Source organism: Rhinolophus sinicus, chromosome 15, assembly GCF_057876585.1.
Source record: "Rhinolophus sinicus isolate RSI-liver-muscle chromosome 15, RSI-T2T, whole genome shotgun sequence".
Classification (NCBI taxonomy): domain Eukaryota; kingdom Metazoa; phylum Chordata; class Mammalia; order Chiroptera; family Rhinolophidae; genus Rhinolophus; species Rhinolophus sinicus.
In genome coordinates, this window is record NC_142515.1 from 15,864,216 (window position 1) to 15,885,836 (window position 21,621).

The window sequence follows — 21,621 nt, forward strand, 5'->3', positions numbered from 1 at the left end:
TAAAAGAAAATGGTATCTGCTAAACTTGAGTATAGGCAGCTGAAGGAATTGCTTAAAATGGGGACAGGTCAAAGTCCTACTTTGAGTACATCTCACCCACTATCTTTTAAGTCTGTTGGACCATTCCATAGAGAGAAATAAGAATACTCTAGTATAGTGGTCCTCTACCCTGACTGTACATGAAAGTCACCTGTAGACTTTTGAAAGGCTTTGTGTCTAATCACAATAGACCAATTAAACCAACATTAGCAGAAACAACCAAAATATCCTTTTTCAATAGATGAATGGATAAAGAAGTTGTGGTATATATACACAATGGAATACTATTCGGCGGTAAGAAAAGATGAAATAGGAGCATTTGTGACAACGTGGATGGATCTTGAGATTATAATGCTAAGCGAAATAAGTCAGACAGAAAAAGCAGAGAACCATATGATTTCACTGATATGTGGTATATAAACCAAAAACAACAAAAGAACAAGACAAACAAATGAGAAACAAAAACTCATAGACACAGACAATAGTTTAGTGGTTACCAGAGGGTAATGGGGGAGGTGGGTGGTAGATGAGGGTAAAAGGGATCAAATATATGGTGATGGAAGGGGAACTGACTCTGGGTGGTGAACACACAATGGGATTTATAGATGATGTATTACAGAATTGTACACCTGAAATCTATGTAACTTTACTAACAATTGTCACCCCAATAAAATTTAATTAAAAACAACAACAACAACAACAACAAAAAACAACAACATTAGCTTGTGGGACAATCCAGATGTCTGCATATTTTTTTATATACCTTCACACAGGGTCCTGTCAGGTTGCAGAAAACAGAAACGAAGAACTTAATTAAAATAATTTTTAACAAGTTAACCAGTTACTGAGGAAAGCAGGAAGCAGCTACTACCTCTAAGTGTGGGGAAAACAAAGGAATGAAATCAGGGCTATTAAAATTTAGAGCACAGAGAAGGGGCCCTGCAGAGCTGAGACCCTGACCTCTGAGGGGTGTGCTACCAAACGTTGCCGGTACCTGACCTCAGAGGAAGGAACTGGATGAGACCCAGACTTCAGAGGAACTGGCTTGCCAAAGCTTGTATCTCAGATATAAACGGTTCTAGGATTGTGGAAAAACTGGAAACTAAAACCAGCTGTTCCTACTGGAACCAACTGCTCTGGCCAGGATGACACTGATAGGAACAGAAAGCAAACAGGGTGGAGGACAAGCCCTTCTCCAAATTCCATCCTTTCAGTTTCCTCTAGTGCCCCCTGTTGGCAGAGCTGGTAAAGGGGAAATGCTGTTGGCAGAATCCCAATGGTAGCATTTCAAAACAGTACATAGGAGGGTAGGTGTAAAGTAAGAAACAAGAATTGGGGTGGCCGGTTAGTTCAGTTCGTTAGAGCCCGGTGCTCTTAACAACAAGGTTGCTGGTTTGATCCCCGCATGGGCCACTGTGAGCTGTGCCCTTCACAACTAGATTGAAATAGATACTTGACTTGGAGCTGATGGGTCCTGGAAAAATGCATTAAAAAAAAAAAAAAAAAAGAATTAATAGCCAGCACCGTTCCTCCAAGTGGTTCTGTTGGGCAGGCAGGCATGAAATATTAAAAGCTATGACTTAAGACTCCCCTCGAGCATTCCTGGTTTGTTTTTGTTTTCTCCCCAGTCCCCAGTGAGTTCAACCTGCCCATGGTCATCAGCCTGCCCCTTTAGTCTCCATGTTTGCCTTTGAACTCTTGACCTTTGGGTTCCCCCAGTTATGGCTTAGATTTGGTCCATGGATTCTCTCAGCTTTGAAGAACTATGGCCCTCATTGGCCCTACAAGGACCCAACGCTAGGCAATTAAAAGCAAGGGACTGAACTACAATGTCCATGGAGTTTGTTTTGGCTCATATTTTCAGGGACCATATTTTCCTGGAAGCAGCCAGCTCTGGTCGTCCATCACCACTTTGTGTTGATGGCCATTTCCAACAGTGGTCTGCTGCCATTGGCTTTGGTGAGAACCTAAATAGAAAAAAATCTGTTATCCTATGAGTTGTGGTTGAACAAAAATATTACCTCTCAAGTTATGCTTTTGTTCTCTGGAAACAATGATTGGGTTCTTTCTATTAGTTGTGGGGTTCCTCACTTACCAAACTCCCAACCAGTTAAGTCAGAAGAGCAATAAAGCTAGTCCTTCCCATCATGAGGACCTCCCACATACATGACAACACTATAAATCCCCATTCGAATCATTAGAATGAGTGTCAGCAGGCTTGAATCATTTATTTAATAAATGTATACTCAGCACCTACTATAATCTAGGTAGTATTCTAGGGACTAGAGATACAGCAGTGAACAAAGCCAGTTACTGCCTTCATGGAGGTTGCTTGGGAAGAAAGATAGTAAGTAAATAAATATGTAAACGTATAATGTACCAGATTAGTTATGTGTTACTGTGTAACAAATTACCTCACATTTAGCACCTTAAAAAAACAAAGATGTATTATCTCACAGTTTTTGACAGTCAGAGCCCGGGAGCAGAGTTGTTGGGTGGTTCTGGCTCAGGGTCTTTCATGTGGTTGTAGTCCGGTTGTCATGAGGGTTGTGGTCTCATCTGAATATTTGTCTGGCTTTGGGGGATCTGCTTCCGAGTTCACTCATGTGACGTGATCATGAGGCTTTGCTCCTCACCATGTGGATCTCTCCAGAAAACTGCTCACAAGTTGGCAGCTGGCTTCTCCCAGAGTGAGTGATCTAAGAGAGAGAGAGAGAGTGATCAAGACGGAAGCCATGGTATCTTTTATTACCGAATCTAGGAATAGAATATTGCTTCAATATTCTATTGTTCCTAACCCTGATAAAATGTGGGAAGGGACTATAGGATGGCCTGAAAACCAAGAAGTAGGGATTCTCAGGACTGTCTGGGAGGCTGGCTACCATAAGTGGTAATAAGTTCTGTGGAGGAAACAAAGCAGAGGAATATTATACGGAGGGCATGGGTCTGGGGTTACCATTACTCTTGGTACAGAGGAAATGAATAAATTTACTTTCTCTGCAGTTCTTTTTAGAAATTCAGCTTGAACTCCTCTTTAACATTACATTTTTTAAATTAAGCATCAATTATCTTTTGTCTAAAGCAAAAAATTGTTGGACATGGGTTCATATAGCTACTTGCAGCATATAAATATACCCCTCTGCTACTCTGTCAATTGTATTGCCTACAGACACTGTTAGTTTGTGAAGCACCATATGGAACAAAAATATGTGGCAACTTATTGAATGGGAACATTTTGTGAGAAAATATTTTTGTTCCCATGCAGCAATGTTGCTACTAAATAGCTTCTAAATTGGTAAAAAGAAAAAAAAGAAGAAAGGAAAAAACCTCAGAGTGGCAATAGAATACCCTAAGGAGACTAGAAAGCATGCAAAGCAGTTATATTATTTTATAATGAAAACCAGATATGAGTAATATTATTTCTTCATACCCTCCTTTCCTTTGGCAATCATTTCTTTCTAAATATATGTCCCTTGTCCGATAAATCACATGCTCTGATTCACCCATAGCCCAGGACCAGAGGCAGCCACTTACACAAAAGGACAGTTGGTCACTCACAGAAATATGTCTGTCTTGTGTTTGGGAACTGAACCATCATTCGAACATCAGTAATGTCTCCTCCTGTGACTCCAAAGGTCTTGTCTGGCATCTAGTTTAGGATTGCTCCCAAATTTCAGCCCTGAGAACTCAAAGTACCAAAGCCACAGAAAGTATCATGTTCATAGGAGTCATCTAAGCATCTTGATAAACACAGGTTCTGGTTCAGAAGGTCTGAGGTGGGGCCTGCTACTCAGCGTTTCTAATGGTCCTCAGGCCATACTTTGAAGATGCTAAATAATAAGGTACTAAAATAGGTTTGGAGAGTCCAAAGTTTACCTGTCTGCCTACTTCTGTAGATGGTTTGAGGTTTCCTTTTTCCTTTTCCTTTTTAAAAAATCATCCTAATGAGGGATCCCCTAATAATCAAGAAACAGTTTTATTAACTTGCAACATTGTTAAATCATTTATTCTCCACAAGATAATTTACATTTCAGGTCTCTGTTCTTTCTTTATTTCTCCCCACCCCTTTCTTCGGCCTCCCCCTGCACTCCGGTTCAAGCCATTGTTTCTCAGTCCAGTTGTGTGGGACCCAACTCGCTGGCCCATGTTGGTGTTATGAGCCTTGTGCTCCCCACCAGCTGAGGCAGTGGGTTGCCAGTCATGGGTTGGCAGCTTGCAGCAGCTCATGGCAGCTCTCGGGGGCTGCCGGCCACTCATGCTGGCCACCGGCCACTCATTGCAGCACACGGCAGCCCACGGCAGCACACAGCAGCCCATGCTGGCAGCCGGCCACTCACGCTGGCTGCCAGCCCCTCACGCTGGCCACAGGCCGCTCCTGGTAGCACATGCAGCACACGGACAGCCCCACAGCGGCACATGCCAACCTCCGGCTGCTCACGGCATCCCAGCTCCAGGGAGAGCCGTTGTTCACAATCTTAGCTGTAGAGGGCACAGCTCACTGGTCCATGTGGGAATCCAATCAGCTGCCTTACACGTTAGGAGCGCGGCACTCCAACCACCTGAGCCACTGGGCCCGACCCAGGTGTCTGTTCTTTCAAAAGCTTAGTTTGAAAAACATGTTCCACCATACATTGTTAAAAAATCTTTTTTCAGTTACAGTTGACATTCAATATTATTTTATGTTAGTTTCAGGTGTGCAGCATATGGTTAGACATTTATATACTTTATACAGTGATCCCCTTGTTCAGTGTAGTACCCACCTGGCATTATATACAGTTGTTGAAACATTATTGACTATATTCCCTATGCTGTACTTTACATCCCCATGACTGTTTTGTAACTACTACCAATTTGTATTTCTTAATCCCTTCACTTGTTTTATTTGAAAGAGCAATGCCAAGGAATGTATAATTTAGATTTCAACACAAACTAAATCCTTACTTCTACCTCCACATCAAATATTCTGTGTTTCAAGTATTTCCAAATTGGAAGTGAACAACAGCAAAAAAAAATGCAGTCATTAAAAATAAAATTTAAAACTTATATTGAGAATCCCATACAAAATTCCAGGTCAGCACCTCTCTCCTGTGTTCCAGCTACATGAGAAGAATGGGGGGATTTCACCGATGGTTTGTTTTATTTGTCTTATTTCAAGATTTATTATTTTTACATTTTAAACTTTTCTTATTTTATATTTCATTGTTTTATCATTTTAAAATAATGACAATACTTCTTGATGTAACACTGATACTCAAAGTAATACACAGTGTGTGCAGGGTTACTCATGAGTCTTTGGCCTCTGTGTACTCAAGTTATCTTATCAAGGTCTACAAATGTAACATATAGTGGCTGCAGGTTGTTGGCTTTTGTTTGTTTGTTAAAGATTTCTGAAAGTGTAAAAATGTATGGGAATGAATAGCCCTGGCTTGTATCTCTCAAGCAGCCCTCCCTCCTCCTCACCCTCACCCCCATAGCCCTCACCCTGGTTTAAGTAGAAACGTAGCACCTGTATCCAGAAGGCCTTGGAGACCCACTGACTGGATCTCTGCAGCAGCCAGACCCAGCGCGGCATTCTCCCATCAGCAACTACCAGCTATGAGTCCTGTCGGTCTCCAACTCAACATGTCTCACAGCTCTCAAAGTGCATAGATTTCACAGACAACTCACAGGGTGAATTTGGATGTTTTTAAATGTCTATACTTAGTCTATTTGGAGTAATCACAGCGTTCCCATCTCACTTTGGTTGTGAGCCTCAGTGCTACCTAAGAGATGTTGGGAATACTTCTGACTTCTGAATATTCAAAAGGAAACCCAACAGTTTCCTGCCTTTGGTCAGCGACAGACTCTTCATACCTGTTATCCTCCTCTGCCTGCTTTCAGTTGCTTTTAACTATTTTCTAAATAGTTACAAACTGAGTGAATGCAACTTCCTCGTATATAAAATGGGTTTATCTTGGGATTTGAACAGGTGAGCAAATAATGTTTTTCTCCTCCAAATAAGAATCTGAGTGAAATTAAAATAGACACGAATCAAATTAGAGGGTCTACATCAGCTTAATAACTGGTACTTCTGGACTTGGGAATGAAGCATGGATCTACATCCAGTAATTCCTAATTTTTCACCCTTTCCAACAACTGAACCAAATTCAGACAAAATAGCTAGACAGTCATAATCATCTACTTTCCCCAAAGGCACTGTTGGCATGTTTTGCACTTGGTTCTTTGAATTCCAAATCTCATACTTTTCATGCTAAATCACTTTGCCTCGAGTAAGACTGGAAGACAGTTTTGAACCTAGATTTGTTGGAACTGGTCTGAGTATATTCCCAGTACGTCACAATTATCTGTCTTAAAACTTTTTTCTTGGCCCAAACATGAAGACTTTAGAAAAAAAAAAACACATGTTCAGAATCAACAAAGAAGACAATGGGGATCAGAGGATGAGATCACTTCCAAAACAAGAAGAGGAAACAGGGACTCTATGGCTTCAAATCAACTGGGAAAAGAACAGTGGGCCAGTGGGTGTGAAGCGCCTTGGCACCCCACCAATGGGAAAAGGGAACAGCTTCTTCTGGTGGTAGGAGTGTGAGACTGGAAAGGTCTGTGATGGAACCCTGGAAACATGAGGACAGAGGGAAGGGTTCCTCAATCAGATACCACCACCTCCACCCCTTGTAATTGGTGAAATTATTAAATGAGACCAAGGAAATGAAGCACCAATCAGAGAGCCAGTGACCACTTGTGAGTGTTTTCTTTCCTTCCTCCTCCTCCCCGCTCCAACCTGCTTTAGAAAATGAGAAAGGCCAAGTTCTGTAGCAGCTCCCCTGAGACACTTTCCCCAGGGCAACCCCATCTACCTTGGTCTGCTTCCCTGTCAGCTAGGACAGCTGCACGTCTAGGCTTCCCCAGAGCAGGCTGGGCTTACTGTGTGGTCCTTGTGTCCTGCCCACTTTAGCATTTGCTGGACGAAAGAAGCCTGGTTGGGTGATACTTACACAGCCACCCTCTTTCTAGCAGGGAATTTTTAGGCATAGACATCAAAGATTCTCCTCCCCTTCCTTCCGAATCACTGCTCTTTCTTGCCTCTTCTCCCATTCCTTCTCAAGCCCCTTTGCTGGGTTCTTTTTAATAAAGGTCAGCATTTCCCCGCTGTGGTTCCTTTCTCCTTTCTTATTTCCTTCTTCCTGTCCTCTCTGGATGATCCCACCCACTCTAGGTCTTCAACTACACAAACTGCATTTGAGCTGACCTTCAAATCTCCGTCTCCTGCCCCGAGATCCTGGCTAATGTCTCCAGCTACCACACATCCACTTGGATTTACTTTGAACATCACAGAGGCAACTTCTTTTCTTTTCTTTTTTGTTTTTTCCTTTTGTGTTATTTTATTTTTCTTTTATTTTTTTATGATTTTTTTATTTTAAAAATTTTATTAAAATATAGCTACCATACAATATTATGTTAGTTTCAGGGGTACGCCATAGTTATTCAACATTTATATATTTAAAGACATGATCACCATGATAAGTCCAGCAGCCATCTGACACTGTACCACACTGTCACAGTATTATTGACTATATTCCCTATGCTGTACTTACATCCCCATGACTTATTGTTTTATACCTGGAAATTTTGACCTCTTATTTTGCTTCACATTTTCCCCCCTTTTTAAAAATTTCAATTACAATTGACATTCAATATTATTTTATATTAATTTCAGGAATACAGCATAGTGATTAGACATTTATGTAATTTAAGAAGTGATCCCCCTGACCAGTCTAGCACCCACCTGGCACTATAAGTAGTTATTACCATATTATTGACTATATTCCCTAGGCTTTACTTTACATCCCAAAGACTATTTTGTAACTACCAGTTTGTACTTCTTAATCCCTTGATCTTTTTCATGCTTCTCCTAACCCCCCCATCTATCACCCCAACAAATCTAGTACCCATCTGACATCAATACATAGTTATTACAATATCATTAACTATATTCCTTATGCTATACCCTGTATCTCCATAACTACTGTGTAACTACCAATTTGTACTTCTTGATCCCTCCCCTTTTCTCATTACCCTCAACCCTCCTCCCATCTGGCAACCATCAGTATGTTCTTTGTATCTATGAGTTTGTTTCTGTTTTGTTTGTTAATTTTGTTCTTTAGATTCCATATATAAGCGAAATCACATTCCATCTGTCCTTCTCTATCTGACACTCTGCTCACAGTACCTTCCATGTCCATCCATGCCACTGCAGATGGCAAGAACCCATTCCCTTCCATGGGCTGAGCAATCAGTATTCCAGTGTATTTATGTACCACCTACTCTTAACCCAGTCTTCCACCATCAGACACTCAGGTTTTCTTCCTATCTTGCCCATTGTAAACAATGCTGCAATGAACATATGGTTGCACATGTCCTCTTGACGTAGCATTTGGGTTTCTTCAGATAAATACCCTGAGGCCGGATTTCTGGGTCCTTCTTTGTCTCTTGTTATAGTCTTTGTTTTAAAGTCTATTTTGTCTGGTGTAAGTATTGTTACCCTAGGTTTTTTGTTTCCATTTTCATGAAATATATTTTTCCATAATTTTACTTTCCATCTGTGTGTGTCTTTCAATCTGAAGTGGTTCTCTTGTAGGTAGAATATGTAAGGGTTTTGTTTTCTTACCTATTCAGCCTTCCTATGTCTTTTGATGGGAATATTTAATCCATTTACATTCAGAGTAATTGTTGTTAGATATGTAGTTACTGCCATTTTATTATTCATAATTTTGATCTTTTTTTTTTTTTTTTTTTCCATCTTAAAGAAGTTCCTCTAACATTCCTTGTAATACTGGTTTAGGAGTGATGAACTCCTGTAGCTTTTCCTTGTCTGGGAAGCTCTTGATCTGCCCTTTGATTCTAAATGATAACCTTGCTGGGTAGAGTAATTGTGGTTGTATGTCCTTGCCTTTCATCACATTGAATATTTTCTGTCAGTCCCTTCTGGACTGCAAAGTTTCTGTTGAGAAATCAGCTGGTAATCTTATGGAAGCTCCCTTATAAGTTACTAGTTGAATTTTTCTTGCTGTTTTAGCAGTCTCTCTTTGTCTTTAACCTTTGCCATTCTAATTATAATGTGTCTTGGTGTGGGCCTTTTGGTTCATCTTGTTTGGGACTCTGTGCACTTCCTGGATTTGTATGTCTATTTCCTTCAGTCATTATTCCTTTAAATAGGTCCTCAATCCCTTGCTTTCTTGCTTCTCCTTCTGGTACCTCTATGATGTGAATGTTATTACTCTTCATGTTGTCCTAAAAGTCTCTTAAACTATCCTCCTTTTTTTTTTTTTTTTTTTTTTGGATTCTTTTTTCATTTTTCTGTTCTGATTGGGTGTTTTCTGCTACCTTGTCTTCCAAATTGCTAATTCGATCCTCTGCTTCATCTAGTCTGCTTGTGATTCCTTCTAGTGCATTCTTCATTTCAGTTACTGTATTTTTAACTTCTGACTTGTTCTTTTTTTTATCATGTCTATGTCATTTTTTATGCTTGCTATCCCTTTGCTGAAGTTCTCACTAAGTTCCTTGAGCATCCTTATAACCACTGTTTTGAATTCTGTCTCTGGTAGGTTGCTTGCCTTTATTTTGTTTAGTTCTTTTTCTGGAATTTTCTCCTTTTTGTTTTTCATTTGAGAGGTATTTTTTTGTTTCCTCATTTTGGATGCCTCTCTGTTTGTTTCTAAGTATTAGGTAAATCTGTTATGTCTCCCAGTCTTGACTGAGTGGTTTTATGCAGTAGGTGCCCTGGTGGGGTCCTGGCAGTCTCCTTGGTCATCTGCTCTGGGTGCTCCAGGAGTATCCCTTCTGTGGGTTGTGTGTGCTCTCCTGTTATAGTTGAGTTTTGATTGCTATTGGCACATCAGTTTGTGGGATTGACCCTCAGGCTGACTGGCTGTGGGGTTTGGCCACATCCACAGCTTACAGGCTGCTGTGTGGTGGGCCTACCCCACTGAGAGGGATTCGCTCCAGTGGGCTCTGATGTGTGTTGAGGCTGCCCTTTGGCTGTGCAACGTGTAGGGCTAATTGGGTGATGCTCTGCTGTGGGCTGAAGCCAACCTCCAAGTATGTTGGTTCTGGGGCCTCTTGCAAGGAGCTCTATTTCAGGCCCAGGTCTCCCACTGCCTGTGACCAGCTGAGGACTACCTGGTAGGAGCTACAAAGTGATCAGTGATTATTTGCTGCCTGTGCTAACCCTGGAGGTCTGTGGGAGATGCTATGCTACAAATTGAGCATGGCTGCCACCAGTACCAGGCCTGGGGTAGCTCCATAAAGTCAGGAAACCCCGATGGCTGTTGCCAACTGCCAACTCCCTTAAGGTTCAGCTGCTGATAAAACCTTGTGCAGCACACGAGTTGGGTGAGGCAGAGTCTCAGGGAGTCACTAGAGTGGGAAGAATTGTGGTCAACAGGTTAATGTAGACTCAGGTTTGGTGCCAGTTCTGAGCCTAAAGCTACTCAGCAAAAGTCTCAGAGCTCACCATGGCCAGCTGTTGCCAGCCTGGGTCCTACAGACTAATAGTTTTTCAAAACAGAATGCAATGCAGGTGGAACTGACTGCTCTCAGAGAAATTGCCTCAGGTGTTGGGCAAGTTGGGTGGGGCAGGGTCCCAATGAGTCAGCAGAGTGGAGCAGCAGAGCTCTCCAGACCAATCAGATTCAGATCTGGCCGGTGGGGGAGGGTTCAACACAGGAAAGATGGTGCCCTGCCAGCTGCAGGGGACGAAGACGCCACACAGGAAAAATGATGACTGTCCTCCAGCCCTCACTGTGAAGCCACATACTTCAGTCTGCCCTCCGTATGCCTCCAATGTTCCCTGAGTTACTGTGCCTCTGCTGGAGCCCAAGGTGAGTGTCTGTGAGTGAGTCTGTGTGCAAGCTATTTAAGAGGACGTCTGGGTTCTCAGCAACCTTCCGTCCCACCCAGATAATTGTTTTTCACAGCCAAATTTTATGAGGGCTCTTTTTCCTGGCACCAGTACTCTGGGCTGGGGAAGGGAGGTAGGTGTGGGGTTGGGGTCTCTTGCTCCTCCAGGGGCAACCTCCACGGCTGAGATACATTAGTGATGAAGTATTCCCATTAACCACAGGTCTGGGAATCAGGAAATACAGCCCCCAGATACTCATGTGGCCTCTGCTTTGCCTTGTAAATTTGGACAAGTCCCTCCTCCAAGCTGTGTTTGGTTCTTCAGTCTGAACAATGGTCAAATAATAACTAAACAACTCTCCTAATGCTAGTAATGGCCACATGAGAAATAACTTGTTTCAGAGTCGTTTCAGGTATAATGTATAAGTTGAATATAATGAAATGTGTCCCTGTTGCTACTGTGAATTAGACTTTCTGGCTAAACATTCAGATGACTCTTTCATCGCAGATACTTTACAATGAATGAGTGAAAAGATGATACATATGCAGAACATTCAAAGAATTAAACATACAGAACTCAATTTATAGTTTTGTTATTAAGTCATAAATATTATCAGTCAGTAGTTCGTAGTACTCCGATTTCAAATCTAGAGTTGCTTAGATTTTTTTTTCTTTTCATAAATCTTTACTTTGAAGTCAGACCTCTGCCAGGATGTGACTTCAGACCAGCTTGTCTTCAAAAAATCTACCTAACATTTTTAGAAGGTAGAGGACAGCTTATACTACTGTGGTACTAGAATTCAATCTGTATTAGAATCTCTCCTAAGAAAATAATTTTAAATACAGAAAACTCATTATGCACTAAGAGTTCATCACAGTATATTTTTCTACAAAAGGAAAAAATGGAAATAACCAAAATGTCCAACAAGAGGGCCATAGTTAGATGAATTATAGTGTATTTGTGTGACAGGAAACATGCAGCCATTATATACTCTGTTGCAAGGATTTGTAGCAAGTAGGTTAAGCACTTGTGTTATGATACTATGTGAAAAAGCAAGGTAAAAAGCATGTATGCAATGCAAGCACAAGAAACTAAGAGGTACACCTGTGTATCCTTTGCTTATTTCTATTGCTTCTCCCTCTGCAATTGGGAAAACTGGTGAAGGAGACCATCTTGGTTTTAGAAGTGGGGCCCTCCACCAAGAGCTTTTCATAGTCAGAACCTTCTCTGCCAGTTTGCCCTGTGGGGAAAAGATTTCAATACTCTCATATTCCTGGTCCTATTTCCTGTCTCTAAACTTTTTTTTAATAACTTACGTTTGATTACCAAAGTAATATATGTTCACTTGAAAATCTCTCCAATTTTAAAGTTCATTAACCACATCCAGTTTGAAGTGAAATTGGAAAATGATTCTTTTTTCAGCAACCAAAACTTTTGGCAGCTTGCCTCCAAACAGAGGTTGGAATTACATAACTCTCAGTTTCGCAGAAAAAATTTTTCTAAAAGGACCAACTTCTTTTCTGTAAACCATCATTTCAAAGCAGCTTTTCAGCAGATTGTAAATGGATTTTACTATCATGGTGGTGTTTTCAGCATCCACACTTGAAAATGTGATATAATTTATGGCCTTTTTTAATGCCATGTAAGAGGTAGTGAATTATAGATAAACAAAGGGATTCTCCTCTCTCCCAAGAGGGCTGTTAGTGAATAATTGCCATCAAGAGGTGAATAAAAAGAGACTAATAGACAGTTAAGAAGAAGATGTAGGCTGGGGGGTGGCCATTTTCTCAGAGTCAGGAAGTAGGCTGGGTGTATCCACCTGGCATCAGGTGGCTAACGACTTCATCTCTGTCATATATATTCAGAGGCCTCTCTGTGGTCCTCATTAGTCTGAATAAATCTCTCCCAAGCCCTGCTGTAGACAGGCTTTCACACCACAGTAACCCAGCATGATAATTACAAATACAGATCCCAGGGTCTCACCCCAAATCTACTGAATTGCAATCACTGGAGTGAGGCCCAAGATTCTGTATCTTAACAAAGTGCCCTGGTCAGTCTCATGCTCCCTTTACAGGAGAGGAATCTGAGGACTAAAATGGGAAATTGACTTGACTAAGGTCATACTGCAGGCTGGTGGCAGACCTCCCGACCTCCACGTCAGCTCTCTTCTATGGGTGTATCGGGCCTGAGAAGGACAGACTTTGCATAAACAAAGGGCTAGATGTGACGGTTGCCCAAGCCAGAAACAAATTTGCTGCTGATCATTGGACTACCATTTCCCCAAAGTCTTCCTTGGTTCATAGAGCAGTCTCTCTGTCGTTTTTAGAGGGAACTGAAGAAGAAAGATGCAAGATAAAGCCAAGTTTCTGCAAACATATTTTTAGAAAACTAGTCCTTTACATGGTCCATGAAGAAAGAATTCTGTGGTCCAGAAAGTCACTGTCTCCTTTCCCCCTGCCTAGAATATTCTCAAGGGGTCACTTATATGAGCGTATAAAGCCACTGAGAAATCTTGCATTAAAGAAGCCCATTTAACTTTCCCCCTTCTAGCAGTCCCTGACTCATTTGGAAGAAATGCCTCTCTGTGGTGTGTGTGTGTGTGTGTGTGTGTGTGTGTGTGTGATAATTTTAACATTGTTGAGAAACTAGTGTCCTAGGGAAACCATGCAGAAGTTTCTTTACTCAAGTCCATGTCACAAGCCGTGAGCTGGCTGGAATGGTGGGAAAGGCACTAAACTTGGAGTCTGGAGACCTGGATTTTAGACTCCTCTCTGACAATTGCTAGTTTTGAGACCTTGGAAAAGCTTCTTGCCCCTTTTTACAACTGAGGAAACTAAAACTAAGAGATACATACCCTTCCTGTCCACTCTCCTGGGTTATAACTGCCTACAGAATAGGTAGCACTATAAAAGTAAAGTGTCAGCATCTCTCTTTCTCCCCCTCCTCCTCCTCCCTCAAATGCTCATCACTGAAGAGGTCATTCCAATCCTGAGACCTCATCCTGTCTTTAATATCAGGGCCTTGACAAGACGACACCAGGAGTTGATTGTCATACAAATACACAATCTAAGGGTGACCAGCGAGCCCTCGAATTGCTGCAACATCTCTTGTCATTCCCAATGAACTCTCAAAAGATCGACTGTAGAAGGTATTGACTCAGGGATGGAACATTTCTCACTGAATTACAGGTCAGTTATTCACATAATTGATTTTCTTCTCTGGAGACATTGGCTTTGCTAATACTGTTCCCAGTCAGATGGCAGAGGACAGAACAGTTTCCCTGGGTCTGTGTTCCAACAGGTAGTTCTCTGCCCAAACACACTTCCACCAGTAGCAGCCCTCCTCTCCTCCCTAAGGGAGGGACCTCATTGTAAAGGAACGGGATGAAGGCTGGAAATGGTGGCACGAGGCGTCACACAATTACCTTCAGGAAATAGCCACTGATATGTGTCATGGGCTCTGGTGATATGTGACTCATCACTCATCTCTGGGCCCCCCACTGTGTTTGGCACAATTCCTACCACCTCCTAGGGGCCTGAGAAATATTTCTGAATGAATAGAGGAATAAATAAAAGACCTGTGTTCTACAACACCCCAGCGTATTTCCTCTGCGTTAATAGGGCCTCCATGAGCCATCCTCACCCATGACAGGCCACACCTTATCAAGAGGCTGAAAAGTTACTATAAGAGAGTCATTAATACACTCAGAAAATCAGGCAGTGGAGGTCCAGAGATGAGTAGAGTGTTCTCTGGACTCTCTGTGCTCTCACTGTGCAGCAGGGGACATTTATTGAGCCGCAAGTAGTTGAGGATAAGGAGATGGCAACATGGGGATTTACTTTATTTCCCCCAGTACATTTTAAACCATCTTCAGGGTCATCATTAACATCATCACCACCATCCTCCTCCTCCTCCTCCATCTTCATCTTCATCCTCACCATGTAATCTCTGTGATGACAATGACTTTTTGTTTTGTTCCCTGTTATACCCCAAGCATTCAAAACAGCCCCTGGCCTGTAATAGGTGCTTTTTGAGTCCTCAGTGAACACTGAATAATCATTATCGATGCTAGAATGCACTGCCTACTTACTTACTTCCAGGCACCATGCCAAGTACTTCATAGTTTTGATTTCAACAACATGAACATAAATAGGTCCAGAAATGTCCTAAGTTGATGAAGCAGCACTTCATACCTAGGGTATCTGGCTGGAGGGAACACATTCTAACCCACATGCCTCCCCATTATGTCATCCCGGTCGCCTCTAATGCTTCTCTTTGTCCCTCACAGTTCTTTGTAGGACAAGTAGTGAATGTTGTCCAATGAATGAGAAGACAAGGTTCCCCACCAAATTAATAGCCCTGGGCTGTTGAATGTGTTACCCGGTTGTAATAATATTCCTCAGCTCTTCGTCTTCTCAAGGGAAAGAATTCAGTCGAGAGACAGCATTGAGTGCAGGTAAAGGAGAGTAAGAAGTTTATTAGCAAAGGCAGATACACTCCAAGATGTGGAGCGAAGGATCCCAAGAGAGGAAAAGGCCTCTCCTTACATTGTATGAACGCTTTTATTTCTGTGGGTAGAATTGCCTCCCGCTCTGCCTTCTCTTTATCTCTCTTCCTCTCCTGCTGAGGTGCCCAGACCTCCCTTTTGGTTCTCAAGGTAGTTTCTGTCAATTTCCTTTTTAGGATTTGTTGGAGAAGGTCAGTAGAATGGTCCTGACAAGCAGGGTATGTACTCTGATAAGCGGGATGTCTTCCTCCTTTCTCTGGCTTCTGACAAAAGATCCCTTTGATTTAGGGGCATGTGGAAGCCTGGAATCCTGCTGGGCTAATAAGGCCTTGCTGCCCTACGTGAGGGCAGCTGTAAAGGGTCTTGACTCAACTAGGAGCTACAGCAAGGGGCTTTCTAACCAGGGCTAAGTCTCTCCTTCTCCTGCTATGTACCTATCCTATCAAGTGTGTCTGTTAGCTGTGATCTGAAGGAGCCAGCACTTCAACTGTCCAACACCAAACCAGGGTTAATAACCGAAACAGGGTTGACCAAATGAGCATGTCAATGTTAAGCCCTGCCCAGCCAGGCAGCTAACAAGATATTTATTGAGAGGAAAATAAAGACCTTCAGAGAGAAATATGATTCACTCTGGCCTGTCTTTAAGTGAAAAATGGGTTGGATTTGTTAAGTTTCCCAAAACTGCACATATAGTGGGTGACAGACCTGGTATTTAAGCTAAGGAAGTCCTGTGTGCTTGCTCTGAAATTCTAGGCTAGTTTTCAGAGGGTAAATAATTAGCCCAACATCAAGCAACTTACCAGAGACAAAGCTCCACTGGTATCCAGAGTGCTTTCCTCTCCCCCTGCTGCTTGAGGAAGTTATTTATTAATATTGGAAAGGGTCCCAGGCATTTATCATCTGATAAGAGAAACCAGACAAACATAATACAGAGCTAATATCAAGGCAAGGCCAAAGTCTGGCCTTCAGTCAATTAATAAGATCTCCAGGCATAAAATATTGTTTGTGTTCAGAACAGAGAGAAAAATCAGTTAGCACTGCATCCCCACTATGAGCAGACCTGTACCGAGAACTTAGTGCACACTGATGTTTTAACTGCCTTGGCAGATGCGTTTACTGCTCACGGAATATCTAGATGCTGTCCATATCCTTGCTCTTGTGCATTGAGGCAAAGCCAGGTGATTCATTTTGGATAATAGGCTATGAAGGGAGGTGATGCGTATCTGTTCTGGGCCAAAGCAAAAAGAGCACATGAACTTTCTACATTCCCTTTTTTCTCAGAAACATTCCAGGTTATGAAGCCTTTGTCAGCCTGAGTTCCTAAGTTTCTTTGAGGAGAAAAGCTTCCTGCTGAATTGTACTAAATATGTATTATGGAGGAAAACAAAATTTTTACTGTGTGTTCAGGCACTGAAATTTTAGGTAAATTTGTTAATACAGCATGGCATAGTCTACCTAACTAACACAGAGGTCTGATATTACTTAAAAGAAGGACACACAAGGAAAGGTGAGGAGGAATTATGCCTTATTCAAAGGCATAATTTATTATACGCCTGATTATTTCAATTCTGCCAGGGAGAGACGACATGGGACGTGCGAGGGCCAGAATAGAGAACTCCCAGATCAGTGGGTGTGTTGGGAACCAGGGTTGGCTACAAATGGGTTGGGATAGACTGGGATGAGGCCAGAAAAAGCCCTCAGTGCCACATGCAGGGGTTAGAATTATAGCATGATGAGACTGGGAAGTGACTTAAAGATCATTTTACATTTGAGGGAAAGAATACTTTGCAACGAGGATTAAATTGTTCTCAGTCATATCACTTGGGCTTCATCCTATAAACAGAGCGGACACTGTTGGGTTTTGTGCAAGAGAATGACAGATTGAAGGTTCTGCTTTAGGAGAATGCAAATGGCAGTAGTGTCAGAGTAGTTGGCCTTTGGAGAAACTGAAGCCAGGAAGACAAGTGAGGAGGCCATTTCTAAGGCAAAGTATAGAAAGCTCATAATACTGAATGCTGGCCCTAACTCTCTGACTTAACTCATATAAAGACGGGATGACATTTTGAGATAAGAGGTTAGTCTGAGGCAGGCCACACAAAGCCCAGGTCCCAAGATCCAGGGATGGGTTTGTGTCCAAAGGATGACCCCAGCCCCTAAACTGGAGCCAGTCTCTTTTCCAGGGCTTGACACATGCATGTTCTTTGCAGAAGTCACATTCTGCTGTCCAGGAGCAATTAAAAAAAAAAAAAAAAAAAAAAAACCACTAGAGACCAGCGCAACTATCAGCCTTACAGTTTTCTCCCAAGGAGTAGCTAGCTACCTTTGGTCTTTACTTATAGCTATGTGGTTCATTTGCTTATTAATTTATCAACCACTCGTTCATCCACAATAAATGTGCATTAGACACTATTAGGTGCCAGGAACATAGACTGTCCAGTGCTATCTCCCAGGAATGCAATAATGAGAAATAAGCCATGGTACCTTCAATTCCTGATGCGGTTTCTATTTACTACAAAAGATATATTTTGTCAGTATTTAATATCTAATCATAAACTGTGATAAGCGTGCTGAGCGAGAAGCACAGGGTACTTCAGAGGCCATAAGAGAAGGTCATGGTCTTCTTGTTCAATAAAGGAAGACATTCCTGAGAAAATGACAATTAAACTAAAAACTAAGAACTAAGCTGAAACTCAAACCAGGAGGACACACATGTCAAGTGGAGAGAAAGGTAGTCTTTAAATGCCATCAGGAAAGGCCATGCCATTTGAAGTTCAGAGAGTCAGGGAGAGTCAGGAAGAATGAGACCGAAGAGGTAAAATGGTTTCAAATTCCTTGCCATGACCTCCCAGGCTGCATGACTGGACCCGGCCTGGGAACAACAGGAAACCTTGGGCTGGCTTGGAGCAGTGATTGAAGAATACATTGTAGATTTGATGTCAGACTAGCTGACGGGGTGGACATGAGGGAGGCCAGACAGTGTGGGGATAAAGAGGTAGGAGTAAGTGTGATTATCCTGGTTGGGGATAATAATGGTTTGGCTAGGGCACCGGAGGAAAAGGTGGAAAGCAGGGGATGGATTTGAATGATGTACACGACATGATAAGATTTTTTTTTTTTTTTGGCCATGTCATAAAGAACTTTACTAAAAATTACAATTTATTAAGCTCTTGGATTTTTTTTTTTTTATTAAATTTATTGGGGTGACAATTGTTAGTAAAATTATATAGATTTCAGGTGTACAATTCTGTATTACATCATCTATAAATCCCATTGTATGTTCATCACCCAGAGTCAGTTCTCCTTCTATCACCATATATTCGATCTCCCTTACCCTCATCTCCCACCCCCCACCCCCCACCCCCCTTACCCTCTGGCAACCACTAAACTATTATCTGTGTCTATAAGTTTCTGTTTCTCATTTGTTTGTCTTGTTCTTTTGTTGTTTTTGGTTTATATACCACATATCAGTGAAATCATATGGTTCTCTGCTTTTTCTGTCTGACTTATTTCGCTCAGCATTACTCTCTCAAGATCCATCCATGTTGGACATGACAAGATTTGACAGTAGATTAGGAATGGAGCATGAGGAGAAGGGGCCAAGATGCCTTCTAGTTTTCTGAATTGCACAGCTGTGTGGATGGTGTTGATTCTGACTGAAATAGTGGAAACATGAGAAGAAGCCAGGTTTGGGGAGAGGGAAGGTAATTAGTTTGGTTTTGAGCCAGTTGGAGGAACCCAGGCTGGAGCCATGGATGCTGTGCCTTCTAGTCTGTTGATAAGGACATTTAAGGACTTCTTCTTGTTTTCTGGGTGGTGGTACGTCCTGTTCTCAATGCCTTGCTGGAGGACCCGGGCCTTTAGACTGAATCAGAGGAGCTGGAATAACAATGTTGTCACGCTCTCACCCTGTTGGGCACATTTTCCATGAGCTGATTCTAAGTTCAGAGCTCCTGCATTAGACCCTTTAATCTTCTCTGTTTTATACATGTTATGTTTATTAAGCCCCAGTTTGGCAGTTGACTTAAGATCTATAATAAGGACTTTTTACAGAAATAGACACACAGAGACTACATAGAATTGGGAGTTGGGGCCCAGAGCATTACAGGGGGTTTTCCACTGTTTACAGGAGAATCCCATTAACATTCCAGAGGCACACAGGATTTCAAGGTCCCAGAAAAGGAGTAGTTGCTTCTGTCTGGAGAAATTAAGAAAGAACTTCCTGTGGAACTTGCATTTGATTTGCGTCTCAGAGGATGCTATGAATTAGGCAAAAGTAATGGAAAGGAAGAAGCGTTCAGGCAAAGTAAATAATGTGGGTAGCGGCAGGAGGTAGGTAGGTAGGTAGGTAGGTAGGTAGGTAGATAAAGGACATTTTTCCTCCCCCAGACATCTCCAGGACCCTCCACTTTGGTGCCTTCCTGAGCTCAGAGCCCTTACAGATCCTTATAGTCTTCACTTGGTGCGAGTGGGAAAAGGGTTTCAGATCAGCAACCTGGGACAGGACCACACAGGCCTAAGCAGAAGTGGTCGACGACAGGGAGAAAAGGGAACACAGAAAAGAGATTTTATTTTCCACCCACTTTCCTCTCTTTCACATCCACATGTGTTTCATGTCCTAGACTAGCCTATTTATTATCCCCTAAACACATCCCCGCTTTCCTCTCTCTGAACCCTTAATTATGGCGTTGCCCCTGCCAGAAATGACCTCCCACCTCCATCGTCTCCTGTCCAAGTCTTATACCATGTCCACGATGCAACTCGGGGGCTAGTCCACAGTGCCCCTCCCTCCTCCAGCCAGAGGTGATGCTTCCCTTGCAGCGATTTCCCTCTGTGCCTCTCATTTAATACCTCTTACTTTCTAAGCTTATATGCAGTCTACTTGGGGTCACGCTTTGAGGTACCTTGAGGCAGGGTCCGTATCTGATTCCTCCTTGGAGACCCAGACCAGCCTAGCACATGAGTGAAAGCTCCACAGTGTTAAACAGAAGATTGAGCCTGGATCTAGGACTCCTGGGTCCTCTTTCCAGTTCTAACTCTGAACTATAAAACACACAGGAGTAATGCAAAGCCAACTACATCCATAAAATACTTTTATTCCATGGCCTGAAACCACAATAGTAAAACTCTGAGCACCTAGGGGGTTTATAGCCGGATTTGCTTTTACTTTGTCTGAATGTTACAGCTTTATCTTGTGGGACAAATTGTTTCCTGCCGGTATATTAGTAGTGTCTCCAGGACCCAACATGCTCCACTGGGAGGAGGAGGAAAGAGGACCGTGGCAGGAAAAGTCTTGTTCCTCTGCCCACCAGGCGGCCCAAGCTGAGGTCCAAGTGTCACTGTATGCGTGTACCTGTGTACACATTCACATGTGTGTGCAAGTGAGTGTGTGACTGTGGACACGGGCAACGTGCTGGCTGTGGACACGGGCACATGTCATGGCCTTACCAGCTCAGTCCTCCATTTTGGAAAATTATTAGTTTGGGCTCATTCACAAGCTGAGAGGATGAGAGACACAGAAAGAGGGAGAGAGATCTATTCCCCAGAGGTAATCATGTTACTGAAAACCACCAGCAGTCATCGTGTTTATCTTGCTCATTTATCCAAACTCCAAACAGTCCTCCGCAGCAAATCACATTTCAGCAGGGCAGATGATTCTGTCTGTAGCATAAACTTCTCGCTGCCGCTCTCTCAGGAGCAGCCTCTCTAGGTAAATATAAATCTCATTCTAATAGCAACATTTGGAGAAGTAATGTTATTTGCCCTGATTTAGAGAAAACACAACATAGGCTCTGGCAGAGCTGATCTTTTTCCTCAGAAATTAATCAAAGACACATAATACAGAGGCAACCTGAATGTTCCTCTGGCAGAGTGGAGGACTGCTGTGTGTGTGTGTGTGTGTGTGTGTGTGTGTGTGTGTGTGTGTGCACGCACAGGGATCGGGGGCCTTGATTAATTATTCCAGCCTTCTAACTCTTTCTTTTATTTATTTCCTGTCATGCGAGTGGTTTCTAGAGACCAGTTCACAAGATTCATACAGAGTTGAGAGAGATCAAATGGCTATTTTTTCACTGCACAACTGAGAATCTGTAAATTTTACCCCCAGGGAATATGAAAACGCAATCCAATATTGACCTCCCCTGCCACTGAAGGCAAGCATCCAAGAGTGCAGTGTTGA

General features: G+C 42.4%; 1 long non-coding RNA gene across 1 annotated transcript in view; it reads right to left on the reverse strand.

The window, feature by feature from the left end:
- Positions 1-617: 617 nt before the first annotated feature.
- LOC141572789 (uncharacterized) overlaps positions 618-21,621 on the reverse strand; it is a 57,509-nt gene continuing 36,505 nt past the window's right edge. The window contains exons 5-6 of the long non-coding RNA XR_016018813.1: positions 2,497-2,738; positions 618-2,006 (exon numbers count right to left, since the gene is read on the reverse strand). This is a non-coding gene — a long non-coding RNA (uncharacterized LOC141572789). The remainder of the gene's footprint in view (positions 2,007-2,496; positions 2,739-21,621) is intronic.